The sequence below is a fragment of the Podarcis bocagei genome, assembly GCF_964188305.1.
Source record: "Podarcis bocagei genome assembly, chromosome: W".
NCBI lineage: Eukaryota > Metazoa > Chordata > Lepidosauria > Squamata > Lacertidae > Podarcis > Podarcis bocagei.
In genome coordinates this window covers 81,888,570-81,905,584 of record NC_138131.1, presented here as the reverse complement: position 1 = coordinate 81,905,584, position 17,015 = coordinate 81,888,570, and the positions used below count along the sequence as shown (strand labels likewise).

Sequence of the window (17,015 nt, the reverse complement as noted above, 5' to 3'; positions counted from 1 at the left end):
TAACTTTTAAATTTCCTCCATTCTTCTTCCACCGTCTCTTTTCGTTGGTCATGGATTCTGCCAGTCATTTCCGCCAATGTCATATAGTCCATCACTTTCATCTGCCATTCTTCCAGAGTGGGTAGATCTTGTGTCTTCCAATACTTTGCGATGAGTATTCTTGCTGCTGTTGTAGCGTACATAAAAAAAATTCTATCCTTCTTTGACACCAATTGGCCGACCATGCCCAAGAGGAAGGCCTCTGGTTTTTTAGGGAAAGTACATTTAAGTACCTTTTTCATTTCATTATAGATCGTTTCCCAGAAGGCCTTAATCTTCGGGCATGTCCACCAAAGGTGGTAGAAGGTACCTTCAGTCTCTTTGCATTTCCAACATTTGTTATCGGGCAAATGATAGATTTTTGCCAGCTTGACTGGGGTCATGTACCACCTATAAACCATTTTCATAATTTTTTCCTTTAAGGCATTACATGCCGTAAATTTAATACCGGTGTTCCATAACCATTCCCAGTCAGCTGACATAATGTTATGTCCAACATCCTGTGCCCACTTAATCATAGCCGATTTAACTGTTTCATCCTGTGTACTCCATTTCAGCAACAAGTTATACATTCTAGATAAATTCTTAGTATTGGGTTCTAACAGTTCAGTTTCTAGTTTTGATTTTTCCACCTGGAAACCAATTTTCCTGTCCTGTTTGTAAAACTCCAATATTTGACGATATTGAAACCAATTTTGTACTTTATGTTTCAGTTTCTCATGACTTTGTAGTTTGAATTTATCTCCATCCTGTTCTAAAATTTCCCAATACTTCGGCCATCCGACCTCCATATTGAGTTTCTTCACTGCTTTAGCCTCCACTGGTGACACCCATCTAGGGGTTTTGTTTTCCAACAGATCTTTATATCTTATCCAAACATTGAATAATGCTTTTCTAACAATGTGATTTTTAAAGGCACTGTTAACTTTGTCATACCATAGATATGCATGCCAACCAAAAGCGTTGTTAAAACCTTCCAGATCCAAAATGTCCGTATTCTCGAGGAGCATCCATTCTTTCAGCCAGCAAAAAGCTGCTGCCTCATAGTACAATTTTAAGTCCGGCAGGGCAAAACCCCCTCTTTCTTTAGCATCTGTCAATATTTTAAATTTAATTCTGGGCTTTTTGCCCTGCCAGACAAATTTCGAAATGTCTTTCTGCCACCTCTTGAAACATTCCATCTTGTCAAGAATCTGCAAGGTCTGAAACAGAAATAGCATTCTAGGCAATACATTCATTTTAATCACTGCGATTCGGCCTAACATTGACAATTTCAAATTTGACCATATTTCTAGATCTTTTTTGATTTCTGACCAACATTTTTCATAATTGTCCTTATACAAATTCACATTTTTAGATGTCAAGTAAACCCCTAGGTATTTCACCTTCTTGACCACTGTCAACCCTGTCTCCTCTTGGAATTTCTCCTTTTCCATATCTGTTAAGTTTTCTCCTAAAACTTTGGTTTTTTGTTTATTCAACTTAAATCCAGCTACCTGGCCAAACTGTTGTATTATTTCTAAAACCTTTTTCGTACTAGTGTTTGGCTCTTGCAAAGTCAATACTAGGTCATCTGCAAACGCTCTTAACTTGTAATGTTTAGCTCCGACCTGCACTCCTTTAACCTGCTGGTCATTTCTTATCATATTCAGCAACACCTCCAGAACTGAAATAAAGAGTAATGGGGAAATTGGGCACCCCTGTCGTGTTCCTTTTTCTATCTTAAGTTCCTCAGTCACTACATTGTTTACAATCAATTTAGCTTTTTGTTCAAAATATATTGCAGCCATACCATTCTCAAAACCTTGACCCACCCCCATCCCATGAAGATTCTTTATCAAAAAACTCCAATAAATATTATCGAAGGCCTTCTCCGCATCCACAAAAATCAGTACTGCTTTAGTGTTTATATTCACCTCTAGCTTTTCCAAAATGTCTATTACATTCCTTACATTATCTGCTAGGTGTCTTTTAGGGAGAAAGCCTGCTTGGTCCTTATGAATCTTCTCCATCAACACTCTTTTAAATCTTTTTGCCAAAATGTCTGCAAAAATTTTGTAATCCACATTAAGTAATGATATTGGGCGGTAGTTCTTAAGTTGGGTCTTTTCAATCTCTGACTTTGGTATGAGTGAAATATACGCTTCTTTCCACGATTCTGGTGCCTTTTTTCCCTCAAGAATCTCGTTACAAACTTCTTTTAGTGGTTGAATCAACCATTCCTTCAACGATTTGTAGTATCTGGAAGTCAGTCCATCTGGTCCTAGAGATTTGCCCAATTGCATATTCTGAATGGCAGCCTCTATCTCTTGTTCTGAAATTCTCTGGTTCAGATCCATCTTGCCTTGATGAGAGATTTTTTGTAGTCCATATTTATCAAGGAATTTGTCTATATCTTCTTCATTTTGCGGGCCTTGAGTGTAAAGTTTTTTAAAGTAACTCAAAAAGCAATTTCTAATTTCATTGGGTTTAGATATATTTTTTCCATCCACCTCTAGGCTTGTGACTGTATTTAATTTCTGCCTTTTCTTCAGTTGCCATGCCAAAAGTTTACCACATTTATTTGCTGATTCAAAGGTCTTTTGCTTCATTTGCTTTATCTTCCATTCAATCTCTTGATTCATCAATTCCATATATTGTGTTTGATATAGCTTGATCTCTCTTAAAATCTCCTGGGACTTTGGTTTTGTTCTTAATTTTCTCTCTCCTTCCTTTATCTTTTCCAAAATCTTTTCTTTTTTCTCATTTTGTTTTTTCCTCTTTATTGAATTTTGTTGAATCAAGAAGCCTCTCATCACCGCTTTACTTGCGTCCCAGATCACTCTTTTCTCCACGTCGGCCCTCAGATTTATTTCAAAATAGTCTTTTAAAGTCTTTTGGGCCTTCGTAAGGATCTCCTTATCTCGAAAGAGGGTGTCATTCATTCTCCATCTAAATTGACCAGTTATTGTAAGTTTCATCTCCATCCTCACGGCATTATGGTCGGAGCAAGTTTTTGGGCAGATTTCCACTTTCTTAATCTTTGGAGCCATACCACTAGTAATCCAAATTTGGTCAATTCTGGTCCAGGTCATCATTGCTTGAGAGAAAAAGGTTCCCTCTCTCTCCAGAGGGTTCCTTGTTCTCCATATATCTATCAAGTCCATGTTTTCCGTCATTTCAAAAAAAGTCTTAGGAAGTCTCCCTTCCTTACTAACTGTTAGTCTTTGTGCCTTGTCCATGTTAGTGGAGACCACGCCATTCATGTCTCCCATGATTATCATATTGTAATCCAAATAGTCCGTCAGGGTTTCATGGAGTCTCTTAAAGAAGTCAGATTTACCTTCATTTGGTGCGTAGATTCCAACAACTAAAAATTTTTCTCCTTGTACTTGTATCTCCACTGCCAGGTATCTCCCTTGTTCATCTTTAAATATCATTTTTGGGGCCCATTTCTCTTTCACATATATTACGACTCCTCTTTTCTTAACTTTATCTGATGAAATAAATTCTTGTCCTAGCCTTTTATTTGTGAGTAGTCTCCTGTGGGCTCTAGTTATATGAGTTTCTTGTAGGCATATCAAGTCCAGTTGTTCTCTGTTCAATATATGAAATACTTGTCTTCTCTTCAAAGGCCCATTGAGCCCATTACAATTCCAACTAAGGAATTGCAGAGCCATCTTGTTATTTTTCTAAAACTCCTCCAACAGCTCCAAGTTGTTGCTCTTCTTCTGATGGTGGTGGTTTTTGTCCAATCGAGAGATTCAGAATGTCTAGTGCTCTCCTCTGTTCTGCAAGTACGTCCACAGTCCCCTTCTGCAGGTCCTCCTGATTTCTTGCCAAAAATTTGTCTTTGTCTTGAATTGTCTTTATTTTCACCTTCTTTCCCTTGTAGTCAAATGACAGTCCTTGTGGAAATTCCCACCTGAAGCGGATGGAGTTTTTCTTTAACAGAAGAGCCAAGTCCTTGTAAAATTTTCTTAGATCCAAAATATATTTTGGGATGTCTTTAAAAATCTGTATAGCTGAGTTTCCAATTTGCAAGGCCTTTTCAAAGTGTAGTCCTAGTATTTTGTCTCTTTCATCCTTGGATCTGAATGTAATCAGGCAATCTCTCGGGGTCTTTCTGTCTTGCTTAATATCCTAGCCCTGCTCCACCTTTTCCGCCTGACTGTTCTCCTCTGGGTCCCTCTGCCCCCCGGGGTCTCTTCCCTCCGGGATTCCTCTGACGCCGACCCCCCGGACCCTCCTGTCTCCTTGCGCCGGGCTTTAGGACCTGGCTCCCTCTCCGGGCTGCCTATTGCGTCACTTTCCTGTGCATTTGAACTTGGCGCGCGCGCCCAACCTTCCACTTTCTGCTGACCGTTTCCTCGCTCCCCGATGGAGGTGTGGCCACTCCTGACTCGTGCCCTCCCTCCTGTTGTGAGCTGCCAGCGCTTGATCCCTGGCGCCCTTCCTCTTCCCTGCTCTCTGTTGGTGACGCTGGTCCCGATTTCCAACTGCTCCCCTCTGAGTCCCCTCTGGCCCTATCTTCCTGGGATGTCCCCCTAGGCTCCCCCCTTGCCCTGGCCACTGGTGCTCCTTTCTGTGAATCTTCTGATCTCGGGTCGTCGTCATCACTCATCTTTTCTTCTGCCTCCTCCCCCTCGCTCTCTGTTTCCTCCCTTGCCCTTGCCTTTGCTCCTGAACCCCTGACATATTCTTATTTGAAAAGCTAATAAAGAAGTATTATACAAAAAACCCCAAAAGCCTGCAGAGCACTGGCAAAACCCCCCAAAAATGTTCATACTCACATAAGAAACCATATCAGTGCCAAAGATTTCAGGCCTTCATCTGCCCAGATGCAACAAAACATGTCTCCCCCACATTGGTCTCTGCAACCACAGCAGGCGCTGTAACTCTTCAATGGTTTTTCCTCAATGACACACTCTCCCATTGTCTCTCAAGACAAGGGAGATGGATGCCTCACCAACAGGGAGGAACTGATCGATGAAGTAGAAGTACTGGGAAACTTGGGAGGAAGTGATCATGTTCTCCTGGGTTTCATGATACAGAGGCAAGGGGAAGCGGAGTGTAATTGTGTGGGAATGTTGAGGGTGGCAGGAGAGGATATATTGATTATCAATATCCTTCCTAACTTAGCAGAGTGCATTCCTCTTCTGATGCACCAGAAACCTGGTTGCAAACTCGTGTGAGTTTCTTAAGGCAATAAGCAATTCAATCTGGCTTGTCCAGATTGAAATATGTTCTACTATTCCTGCTAAGATCCCCTTTTAAATCCCTCCTAAAAGAATAAAGACACCACAGTCTTGTTCATAAGTAACAAAAAGTAAAAAAAAATATCCGTCTAGTAGCACCTTAGAGACCAACTAAGTTTGTTATTGGTATGAGCTGTTAACGACTGCAATTGGTCTTACAGGATAAAGCAAGGGATGAGATGGCTAAAAATAGCTTTATCATGTATAATGAGATAAGAATCCAATATCTCAATGTCAGAGGTTAACAGTCATCAACAGGTTTACCACACCTATCAGCCAATCACCCATTCCCACCACCCTTCTGAGTAATACCCCTCCCCACCTTCTCACTATATAGAAGGGTCTGGTGACTTCTGTTGCAGTGTAGCTGAAGAAGTGTGCATGCACACGAAAGCTCATACCAATAGCAAACTTGGCTGGTCTCTAAGGTGCTACTGGAAGGAATTTTTTTATCTTGTTTCAACTACGGCAGACCGACACGGCTACCTACCTGTAACAAAAAGTAGTTTTACTTACGAGCAGGCAAAGCACAGTGTGATCCCTGAAGGCAAGCTTAAAGCTTAAAGTTACAAATGTACAAACAGGTTTACCCCATATGGAAGATGACCTGGGGACTGCTGTGGCAGCTAGCAGTCCAGTCCAGGTGATGCAGGGAGGTCAAAAAGGAGAGAAGTAGAAGGTAGCAGCATGACTTGGCCTTTTACCAGGTCTGGAAGGGTCACATGCGAGGAAGGCTGCTCCAGGCCAGGAGGAACAGGAAGTTTCAACTGGCTGGACCAAACATTCCCTTGCATGCCCACTCTAGCAAAACAAGGAATATTGTACATGGCTGCTCCCAGTGGATTATATCCCACAAATTGGACATTGACCCTGGACTTTAAAAAAACTGAAAGAGTTACTGGGGATGTTCCCATGGTCAGAAATACTCAGAAAGAAGGGAGTCCAAAAAGGATGGGGATTTATTTAAGGTGAAATATTGAAGGCCCAAATGCAGACAATATCAACAAGAAAGAAAAGTGGGAGGCATCTAAGGAAACCGATGTGGCTGCATAAGGAGCTTACAGATGAGCTGAGAGTTAAGAAGGGAATGTGTAAGAAATGGAAGGAAGGGGAAATCACAAAGGAGGAGTAGACATGAGTAGCCAGCAGTTGCAGGGTGAAGGTCAGGTTGGCTAAAGCTCAGAATGAGCTCAGGCTTGCAAAAGAGGTTAAAAATTATAGGAAAGGTTTCTTTTACTATGTCCAAAGTAAAAGGAAGAGCAAGGAAGTGGTAGGAGAAGTCAAAATAAAAAAAATTGCAATTCAGTTGCAATTCAGCAGCTTCTCTTTCCAGTCTATTTCTGAAATTCCTTTGTAGTAAAACAGCTACTTTGAGATCTTGTATAGAATGTCCTGGGAGATTGAAGTGTTCTCCTACTGGTTTCTCTGTTTTGTGATTCTTGATGTCAGATTTATGTCCGTTTATTCTTTGGCGTAAGGTTTGGCCTGTTTGTCCAATATAGAGAGCTGAAGGACACTGTTGGCATTTGATGGCATACACAATGTTAGACGATGAGCAATTAAATAGTCCCGAGATGGTATGTGTGATGTTGTTGGGGCCAGTAATGGTGTTGTCCGGGTGTATGTGCCGGGTGTATGCAGCTGCTGAATTGCAACTCATTACCAAACTTAAAACAATGGAGACACCTGGTCTGAACAAAGACATTGGATTCTTATCTCATTATACATGATAAGCCATTTCTCACCTTCTCACCCCTTGCCTTTTCCTGTAAGACCTATTACAGTTGTTAAGAGTCGTCAACAGGCTCATCTCAGCTATCTGCCAATCTCCCATTCCCACCACCCTTCTGAGTAACACCCCTCCCCACCTTCTCACTATATAGAAGGATCTGGCAACTTCTGTTTCAGTGTATCTGAAGAAGTGTGCATGCACACGAAAGCTCATACCAAGAACTAACTTAGTTTGTCTTTAAGGTGCTACTGGAAGGAATTTTTTTATTTTGACTATGGCAGACCAACACGGCTACCTATCTGTAACTGGTAGGAGAAGAAGGGGGTATGCTATTGGGTGACCAAGAGAAGGCAGAACTGTTCAACACCTATTGTCTTCATCCAAAAGGAAAGTGATGCCCAACCTGGTGATAATCAAATAAATGATGTAAGGAGGGAACTGCAGCCCAAGTTAGAAAATGAGGTAACAAGAAATGAATTCAGATCTCCAGGGCCTGATGGGCTGCATCCAAGGCTACTAAAGGAGCTTGAGGATGTACCGTATGTTTCGCACCATAGGACGCACCGGACAATAGGACGCACTTTGTTTTAGAGGGGGGAGAACAAGGGAAAAAAATTCTCCCCCTCTCTGCCCAGTGCCCCTTCAGTGAAGCGGCAGGAGGCGCTGCACAGAGAGGGGGAGAACTTTCCCCCTCTTGTTTTCCTGCTCTAAAACAAGGTGCCGTTTAAGGTGCGTTCAGGCGGCTACCTTGGAAGCCTGGAGAGCGAGAGGGGTCGGTGTGCACTGACCCCTCTCGCTCTCCGGGCTTCAGGTTCCTTTCGACCTGCTCTTTGGGGCTGGGGGGGGGAAGCCCACCACCAGCCCCAAAGAGCAGGTCAGGGAGCAGCGGAAAGGCGCAGCAGAGAGGCTTCTGCCATAGCCGCATGCCACCTCTTCAGCCGGGCGAGGGTCGCGGGGCTATGGCGTCTTCGCTCCATAGGACGCACACACATTTCCCCTTCATTTTTGAAGGGGAAAAAGTGCGTCCTATAGAGCGAAAAATACGGTAATCTCAGAGCCTTTGTCTGTGATCTTTGAGAATTCTTGGAGAACAGGTGAGGTCCCTACAGACTGGAGGCGGAAAAGGATCTAGTAGCACATCTAGGCCACCAGCCCAAGTTGATCTAATGGAAATGAGATTCTGACTAAACAACAGGGAAAACATTCTGATGGTAAGAGACAGTGGAAAGGAACTACCTTGGAAACTGTGCTTAAAACACCATCTCTGCTTAAAAGCTCTTTCATTGGCAGAGCTTGAGATCCAACAAATATGAGGGAAGTTGAAGTCTCCCACGAGTTCTGTATCCCTCCTTTTGAATGTTTGGGAATCTGCTCTAGGAAGGCGTCATCCAAGTCTTCAGTCTGGCTTGGCAATCTATAACAGACACCCACCGTGAAGCCACTGCTGTTTCTCCTACCATTTTTATCCCTATACTCTCAATCTGCTTTCCATGCTCCCGGTCATGGATTTCTTCACAAGTGTACACAGTGGTACCTCAAGTTACAGACGCTTCAGGTAACAGACTCCGCTAACCCAGAAATAGTACCTTGGGTTAAGAACTTTGCTTCAGGATGAGAACAGAAATTGTGTGGTGGCAGCAGCGGGAGGCTCCTGGTACCTCAGGTTAAGAACAGTTTCAGGATAAGAATGGAGCTCCAGAACGGATTACCGTATTTTTCACTCTATAGGACGCACTTTCCCCCTCCAAAAATGAAGGGAAGATGTGTGTGCGTCCTATGGAGCAAATGCAGGCTTTCGCTGAAGCCCGGAGAGTGAGAGGGGTTGGTGTGCACTGACCCCTCTCGCTCTCCAGGCTTCAGGAACACATCCGCAAGCCTTCGGAGCGCAGCGGGAGTTCCCGCCGGGCTCCGAAGGCTTGCAGATAGCAGCCTGCAGCCCGGGGAGCGCAGCACTGCGCTCCCCGGGCTTCGGGCAGCTATCCGCAGCACTTGCCACCGCTCCCAGACCTGTTCTGGGGGCTGGGGAAGCTCGGGCTTCCTCCGCCCCAGACCCGCGGCTAAAAACGAAGCCGCGCGCAGCCTCTCCCGGCTGGAGAGGTTGTGCGTGGCTAAAGAGGAAGCCAAGACAGCCAGCAGGATGGATCCCTCTCGCTGTCTTGGCTTCTTTGCTCTTTGGGGCTGGGGGAGGGAAATAAAAATGTTTTTCTTTATTTCCCCCCCAAAAAAAACCTAGGTGCGCCCTATGGTCCGGTGCGCCCTATAGAGCGAAAAATACGGTAAGTTCTTAACCCGAGGTACCACTGTACTACTCCCTTCCAGTTTGGTCTGTTCCTTTTAAACAGGCTGTACCCCTCAGTTTCCACGTTCCAGTCATGAGTCTCATTGTTAGGGAATCATTCTGCCAGAAACAGAGGAGGTTCCAGAAAATTCATTTACATATGGGAGTGGCACTCTAAGCATGCATGGCTCTGGCTGGTAGTGCCAATAAGAAAGAGGAACTATCAGTTTCATTTTTTGCAGACGGCAAATGTCTACCCAATGAGTGCTGCCTGTAAATTCTGCTTTGCTGGGACTGCTGATGGACGCCGTTGCTGGAAAGAGAGACTTTTAACTCAAAGCGTGCTATTATAGCTGTTTGCTTTCAGAGTCTGTGAGTGATTCATCTCTAAGAATAACTTCAGTTACTGTTCACTGTTTCCGAGGAAAAACTCTTCTAAACCATTGAAAGCATGTTACTGAGGTGCCTTCACACAATTATCTACGAGCAGAGAAAGTGTAACGAACCATTAATATTCATTCCAGCAGGTTTCAGTAATGCCTTCTGAGTGATATTTGCCACCCTGTAGTGGAAGCGCCAATTTGTCTTGCTGAACTGAAACCACGAGTCGCTCCCTCCAGCTGCTTCCTTCTTGTACAGTCATACCTCGGGTTGAAGTTGCTTCAGGTTGAGCGTTTTCAGGTTGCGCTCCGTGGCAAGCCAGAAGTAACGGAACACATTACTTCCGGGTTTTGCCGCTCATGCATGTGCAGACGCTCAAAATGACGTCACGCACATTCACAGAAGCGGCAAATCGTGACCCATGAACACGCAGACGCGGGTTGCGTTTGCTTCAGGTTGCGAATGGGGCTCCGGAACAGATCCCGTTCGCGTCCAGAGATACCACTGTAGTTTCTTGCCCTTTATCGGGTTTCTGGAGCATCGCCTCAGTTTCCTGTGCATCAATGAGGCTAGAAATCCCCAGTACCAGGAGTTCTTCTGTCTTCTGCAATATCATCTCCTTCCCCCTCAAGATCTAGTTCAAAGCTCTCCTCATCAGGTTTGCGAGACTCTGCAAATGTTCTTGTCACTGGCCTAGTCATATGGAACTCCCTGCCACTGGAGATTCAGCAGACGCCTTCTGGGCTGACTTTTAAAACGCCTCCCAAAGACTGTTCAACCAAGCCTACGCAGGCAGCTAAGAATACATGGTCTGTGGAGGTTTTTAATTTCTCTCTTTTTTCCACTCATTACAATTTTTTGTTTGGGTTTTGTGTTCTTACATTGCTGTAAACCACTTTAGGATAAAGCGGCATATAAATATTTTTATAAACCAATAAATGATTGTCAGACAATGCGACTAGAAGTGTGTTTATTTGCTCCAAGCGAGACCTGCCATGAAGACACCCCCCCCCCCCAGGATGGGCTTGCCCCTTGTGGGCCTCTGGGATATCTGACCCCCCCCCCCACGCGCCTCTGGCCATTCCACAGCTACTGACTCTTTGTCCTTTTGCTCCCCCCTTTCATTAATATACTGGGTGTTCCTCCCCGCCCCCAGCATTTGCTTCTCACTGCTTTGGTTCTGCTGCTGATGGCACTGGATGTTCTAGCAGGCAGTGAGAGAAGCAACACGCGATGCAGAAAGGTGTCTAGCTGAAACACAGAAAACCAGTTTTAGCACCAGAACTGAGTGCACCCTCATCTTATTTTATTTTAAATAAATCTTCATGCCCTGGGCAGCTTCCGCCTCCTGCAGACTTCCAAACAAACCTTTCTCCTTTTTTGACATCTATGCTGCTCCTGCTCAGAACGGGGAGGTTGAAGAAACAGCAGGGCCCTGAATTTCTCCACCCGCCATAAACCCCCCACCATGGAAGAATTAAGTCTTTCCAGGCTTTTCCTGTACTGTCCAGCCATACCTAAAGGTAAAGGGACCCCTGACCGTTAGGTCCAGTTGCGGACAACTCTGGGGTTGCGGCGCTCATCTCGCTTTATTGGCCGAAGGAGCCGGCGTGCAGCTTCCGGGTCATGTGGCCAGCAGGACTAAGCCGCTTCTGGCGAACCAGAGCAGCGCACGGAAATGCCGTTTGCCTTCCCGCCGGAGTGGTACCTATTTATCTACTTGCACTTTGATGTGCAACTGCTAGGTTGGTAGGAGCTGGGAACTCGCCCCGTTGCAGGGATTCGAACCGCCAACCTTCTGATCGGCAAGCCCTAGGCTCTGTGGTTTAAACCACAGTGCCACCCGCGTCCCACACTAGCCATACCTAGGCCGCCATAAAAAGCCAGGTGGCAGAGGGGCGACATAGGAGACCCCAAATAAACAGCAAGAAGAACTTTCTGACAGTGGAAGCGATTCCTTGGGAAGGAGGTGGGTTCTCATGGAATCGGAGAGTTGTAAGGGACTCCCAAGGGTCATCCAGGCCAACCCCCTGCAATGAAAGCCCAGGTCCCTGGGGGTGGGGTTTGCAACCAACACAAAGACCCACACTTTCACTGCCACCTCCATGGAACAATGGTGGCCAGAAGCCAGGGCTCCTTGGCACCATTCAAGGTGCTGCTTTTGACCTGCTTTTAGAATCACGGAGCTGGAAGGGACTCCAAGGGTCATCTAGTCCAACTGCCTGCAAGGCCAAAAGCCTCTCCTGGGGGGCGCCTTCCTCAACTGTGTCTGCCTTTGGATGGTGGAAGTGAGCCGCCCCAGCAAGAGAAGCCCTCCAGGGAGAGAGGCGGCCAGGGAGCAGTCAAGGGGCGACTGGTTTACCTCTAGAACCTGCCGGCGACATCTGAAAAGGCCGAATGCCGGAAGATACAGGGCAGACGTGTGCAAACCATGGGACTGGCTCCCACAAGAGACAGGGATGGCCACCAATTAGGCAAATTAACGGAGGATCGGGGCCACCCCCCCCCATGGCTCGTTTCTCCGTCTGTGGCCAGGAGCTCTGGGTCTGAAGGGTAGCTTCTCGCTGGGGAGAGGGTTGCGGCAGTCTGGCGCTCCTCTGGGGCTCCTTCCCTTTGGGGCAGGATGCTGACCCAGAGGAGCCACTGGCCTGATCCGGCTGCAGGGGTCCTCTGTGCCTCTGGCATTCCTCAAAAAGACGCCCCCTGCTGGAAGGGGCTCCTTCGTGATTGTTGCGTTATATTGCTGGGAATCTTCTCCCTGGTCTGAACCTCATTTCGTGGGAGAGGGCCCCTCCCGTGGTTTTTGTGTCCTTGTGTTTTTCACTTCTCTCTCTCTCTCTCTCTATGTAATAAATTAAGCTAAACTTTCAAAAGAAAAGGGGGAAAGACCTGTCCTGCCCCATCTCCAGGATCTCTGCTCCCTACCAATCTCCACCCCACAATTTAATAGCAAAGACAGCTTTGGGGCTGCCTGTGCAGGGAAGTTTTCAAGGTGGGACGTTTGGTTCTGCTTCCATCTCTCTTGGAAGCCGCCCAGAGTGGATGGGCCAACCCAGAATACAGAATGAAATAATAAACATAGTTAGTATTTCTATATCCAGTCTGTTTCCCCCTCTGCAGTTCTGGGAAGCTTTGGAAGTTAGCATAGTATCCCAGAGTCAGAAGGGACCATCAGAGTCACGCAGCCCAGCCCAGCCCAAGATCCTTCTTTGACCAACGTGGGACTCGAACCCAAGAATCTCGCGCTCCACTGAGTTATCCCAGCTTATGAACGGAGGGGGGGGGGGAGAAGCCACCCTAGACAAAGTCAAGGCCATTGGGTCTGGTGAACCCAGGGCTGCTGACACTGGCTGGCAGCAGCTCTGCTGGATTTTGGACCTGTGGCCTGGAGATGCTGGGGACTGAGCGCCTGCTGCCACACTACAGTCCTGCGCTTCCCCCTGAGACAGCCCCTCTCCCTCCTGTCCTTCTGCACACAGCTGTGGGGCATGTGGGGCACCTGCAGCCTGCCAGCTCTTCTGGGAAAAGGGCGCTGGAGACCCCCTGGCTGCCGGCTGCCCTCCCTGCAGCCCCAAGGGCCAGACCCCTGGGCCGGCAGCAGGAGGAACCCGAGGGGCTCCTCTGCCCACCAAGCCCTTCCCCTGCCCAGGTCCTCTCAGAAGCAGCGTCCAGAAAGGCAGGGCAGCTCATTCTTACCTGGGGAAATCATAAGAGGGCAGAACAGCGGGGAGGGTTGCCGCCAGGGGCCCCAGGGATCTGGGACAGACGCGCTTTGGGGCACAGCGAGGCCGGGGGGCACAGGGCCGTGTGCAGGCCAACAACCAAAATGGATGTGAGGGAGGAAGAGGAAGAGCAGGGCAAGGCCACAGTGGAGCCTCCATGTCCAGAGCCAGTCCACCGGAAGACCAGGGAGGGCAGCAGCCGGGGAGGCCTCTCTCAGCCCCCCGTCTCCCCCCTGGAGCCGTTGGAGGGGCTGAACGAGAGCAGCTTTCCACGTCCTCATCCAGCAGCCAGTTTGTGTGAATGGCGGGGTTTTAATGTCGATTTCAAAATTGTGCATTGAATTAGATTTTAAATGGTGTCCAGACAGAGGCAGAGAAGTGGGGGGTGCGCAGACGCCACCTGGGGGCAGCAGGGACTCCCCCCCAAGAAGGTGGGGCAGGAAGAGCAGGCCTGTACAAGGCCCCACAGCTTACATGCCTGGGAAGGGGGGACTGTCCAGGAAGGGGAGAGCCCTCTTGACGGAGCCCCCCTCCCCATCACCTGGGGCTTAACCCTTCGCTCCCTGCCTTTCACGCCAGCCTGATCCCCAAAGTGGCGGGGCTGGCGAAGGGGGGTCTTTGGGCGTGTCTATGCCATCGCCCCCCAGCACAGGGGGAGGTGCCCTGCCCACCACACGTACTCTGGCCCCCTGACCCCCAAACCCGCCTCCGTGCCCCCAAGAGGGTCCACAGGGATTCCCATCCCTCCATCCATCTCTGGGTGGGCCTCTCCCCCCTGCTTCTACTTGTAGGTCCAGCAGGCGGTGGCCCAGCCCTGCCCCTTGCAGATCTCCTTGTGCTTGAGGAAGCAGCTCTGGACGCGGAACTTGCGCCCGCAGTCCTCGCAGGCGTACAGGTTGCCGCCGTGCGTCTTCATGTGCTCGGTCAGGTGGTGCTTCAGCTTGAACTTCTTGTTGCAGACGGAGCAGCCAAAGGGGCGCAGGCTGAAGGTCAGCATGATGTGGCGGTCCCGCTTGGGCTTGACCGCAAAGCGCTTCCCGCACAGGCAGCCAAACTTCTTGCCGTCGGGCGCAGACATCAGCTTGACGGGCGCGTGAACCACCTGCCCGTGCACGGCGTGCGCCAGGATCTCGTTGCCATGGAGGTCCACGGGCTTCCACGAACTCTCGGGGAAGGCCACCGAGTCCGCCTTTGTCGAGAAGCCGCCGCCAGGGCCGCTGGACGAGGATGCCGCCGGGGCGCCAGGGAGCAGGTAGCTGACCTCGCCGCTCTCCTGGATCTCGGCCGGGCACAGCCCCGACACGGCCAGCGGCCTGCCCAGAGACTTGAAGAAGCCAGCCTCCGACAGGCACGAGCTGCTGCCGGATCCGCCCAGCACCGAGGCCGAGGCGGCCGCCTCCTCAGCGTCAAAGCGCTCCTGCTTGATGTAGAAGACCTTGGGGGCCTCGTGGGCCGAGGCAAAGGGCGGCTCCTTGACTCGGCTCTCCTCGGCCTTGGCCGGCCCGTCGGTGGAGCCGCTGCAGATCTGCGCCTGGTGCTCCTCATCCTCCTCCTCCTCGTCCTCCTCCTCGTCAGGCGGCACGCGGATCTTCAGGACCTCGCCGTCGGGGCAGGTGCGCCGCCGCCGCCCAGGAGCCTCGGCTTCAGCCTCGTCCCTGGAGCCAAAGTAGTTGCTGCTGCTGGGCGACTGGCTCTCGCTGGCGCGGCTGGACCAAGGCCGGCAGGCGCCGCCCTCCAGCTCCTTGAGGATGCCTGAGCACTGGTCCACCACCTGCCACATCTGGAGCCCGCTGGCCACCAGGAGGTGGCTGGGCAGGGCCTCCAGGAGCAGCCTGAGGCGCCCCGAGTAGATGAGCTGCAGGAGGTTCTCGAAGGCGTCCGGCTCGATGACGCCGGGCAGCACGATGCAGTTGGTGTCGTGCAGGAGCAGCTTGTCGTGGAAGTAGGGCGAGGAGGCGGCCAGGACGCTCTTGTGCGCCTGGAAGACGCGGCCCTGGACGTGGATGGCGATGTTGCAGAACTTGCCCTCCAGCCGGTGCTTGTTGAGCGACTCCAGCAGGACGGCGGCGTAGTGAGGGAACTCAATCTGCACGCTGCGCGTCTCGGGCTCCATGGCCGCTGCAAGGAGGAGGGAGAGGGTGAGGGGCCAAGGGGGGAGGAGAGGGCACAGGGGGCTCCGCAGGCCAGGCGGGAGGGAGCCCAAGGGTCATCTAGCCCAACCCCCACAAGAGGCTTGCTTTATCAACTGTATTGCAGGGGGCTGGGCTCCTTTCCAAACCTTTCTCTCTCCTCTGCTGCTGCCTTGTCTCAGAAGCCTGGGCAGCCGCCCACCAGGGATTCCTGATGATACAAGGTGTTGGGATAAAAAACCATAAAACAACATTGTGATGCCCCCCTTTGGGAACGCTGCCTTCTGTAGGTGGCCACGGGAAGCCACAAGTTTGGCCAGGAGTTCCCTGTTTGACAGAAATCATATTTCTCTTTCGGAGGCTTCTGGCTGGACAAATTTTGGAGCCTCCTTGAGTCTGTTCATTTTCTAGTGCTGATTTGTGGGTTCATTTGTCTGTTTTACAGCACTGTTGCTGATATTTCACAGTGCTCCTAATTGTGTTCTGTGATTTGGAACAATGTGATTTGTTTATTTCTGTTAAAGTAAGCTGCTTTGAGCTTTCAGTAAACAAAAAATGGCATGTAGGCACATTCAATAATTTACACAGAGAGAGGAATTGGTAGGGACCTCGAGGGTCATCTTTTAAAATATTTTACTGCAAGCCGCCCAGAGTGGCTGGGGCAACCCTGTCAGATGGGAGGCACATAAGTAATAAAATCTTGTCCAGCCCCCTAGATAACCTTCAGGGTCCCTTCTGACCCGACATTTCTACGCTCCTCAGCTGCTGCTGCTGCTGCTGCCTGGCCTCCGGTGAAGCTCCAGGATCTCTCCAGCCACTGGAGCAGGACGGGGCAGGAGGAGAGTCCAGAATAGAATAAGGGGAGGGGTCTTCTTTTGCTGTTTACTTATTGACTTGTTTTCCTCTTGTATATTATGGTGTGAAACACCCTGAGATCTGAATGTGTTTTTTTTAATTCAGGAGTGTACGCCCGACAATGGAGGCGTTCCACAACCGAGGTTCCACTGTAATAATATGAATAATAAAAGCACCCTGCCTATCAGAGACGGAGGCGCCTTTGGGGCTCTCTTGGCTTCTCTCTTCTCGCCCCATCTTTCAAGGGGAATCTCTGCCACTTCATGTGCCTATATGCTCCCCCCCTTTCTTTCCTGAGATTTCCACTATTTACTTCCAGTAGCACCTTAAAGACCAACTAAGTTAGTTCTTGGTATGAGCTTTCGTGTGCATGCACACTTCTTCAGATACACACATACTGTACATACATACACACACACACACACACACACACACACACATACATACAGTGTATCTGAAGAAGTGTGCATGCACACGAAAGCTCATACCAAGAACTAACTTAGTTGGTCTTTAAGGTGCTACTGGAAGGAATTTTTTTATTTTGACTCTGGGGTGTTAGCGGAAAAATCCGAGGGCTCCCTTGGACGAAAACAAAGACACCAACTAGGATTACTTGGAGCAAAACAGCAGCCTGTAGGCTTG

The 17,015-nt window shown here is 49.0% G+C and overlaps 1 pseudogene across 1 annotated transcript; it reads right to left on the bottom strand.

Moving 5' to 3' along the window:
- Positions 1 to 13,885: 13,885 nt before the first annotated feature.
- On the bottom strand, positions 13,886 to 15,502 carry LOC308577938 (zinc finger and BTB domain-containing protein 9 pseudogene; annotated as a pseudogene). The gene has a single exon. The product of its transcript is annotated as a zinc finger and BTB domain-containing protein 9 pseudogene (transcript).
- Positions 15,503 to 17,015: the final 1,513 nt, after the last annotated feature.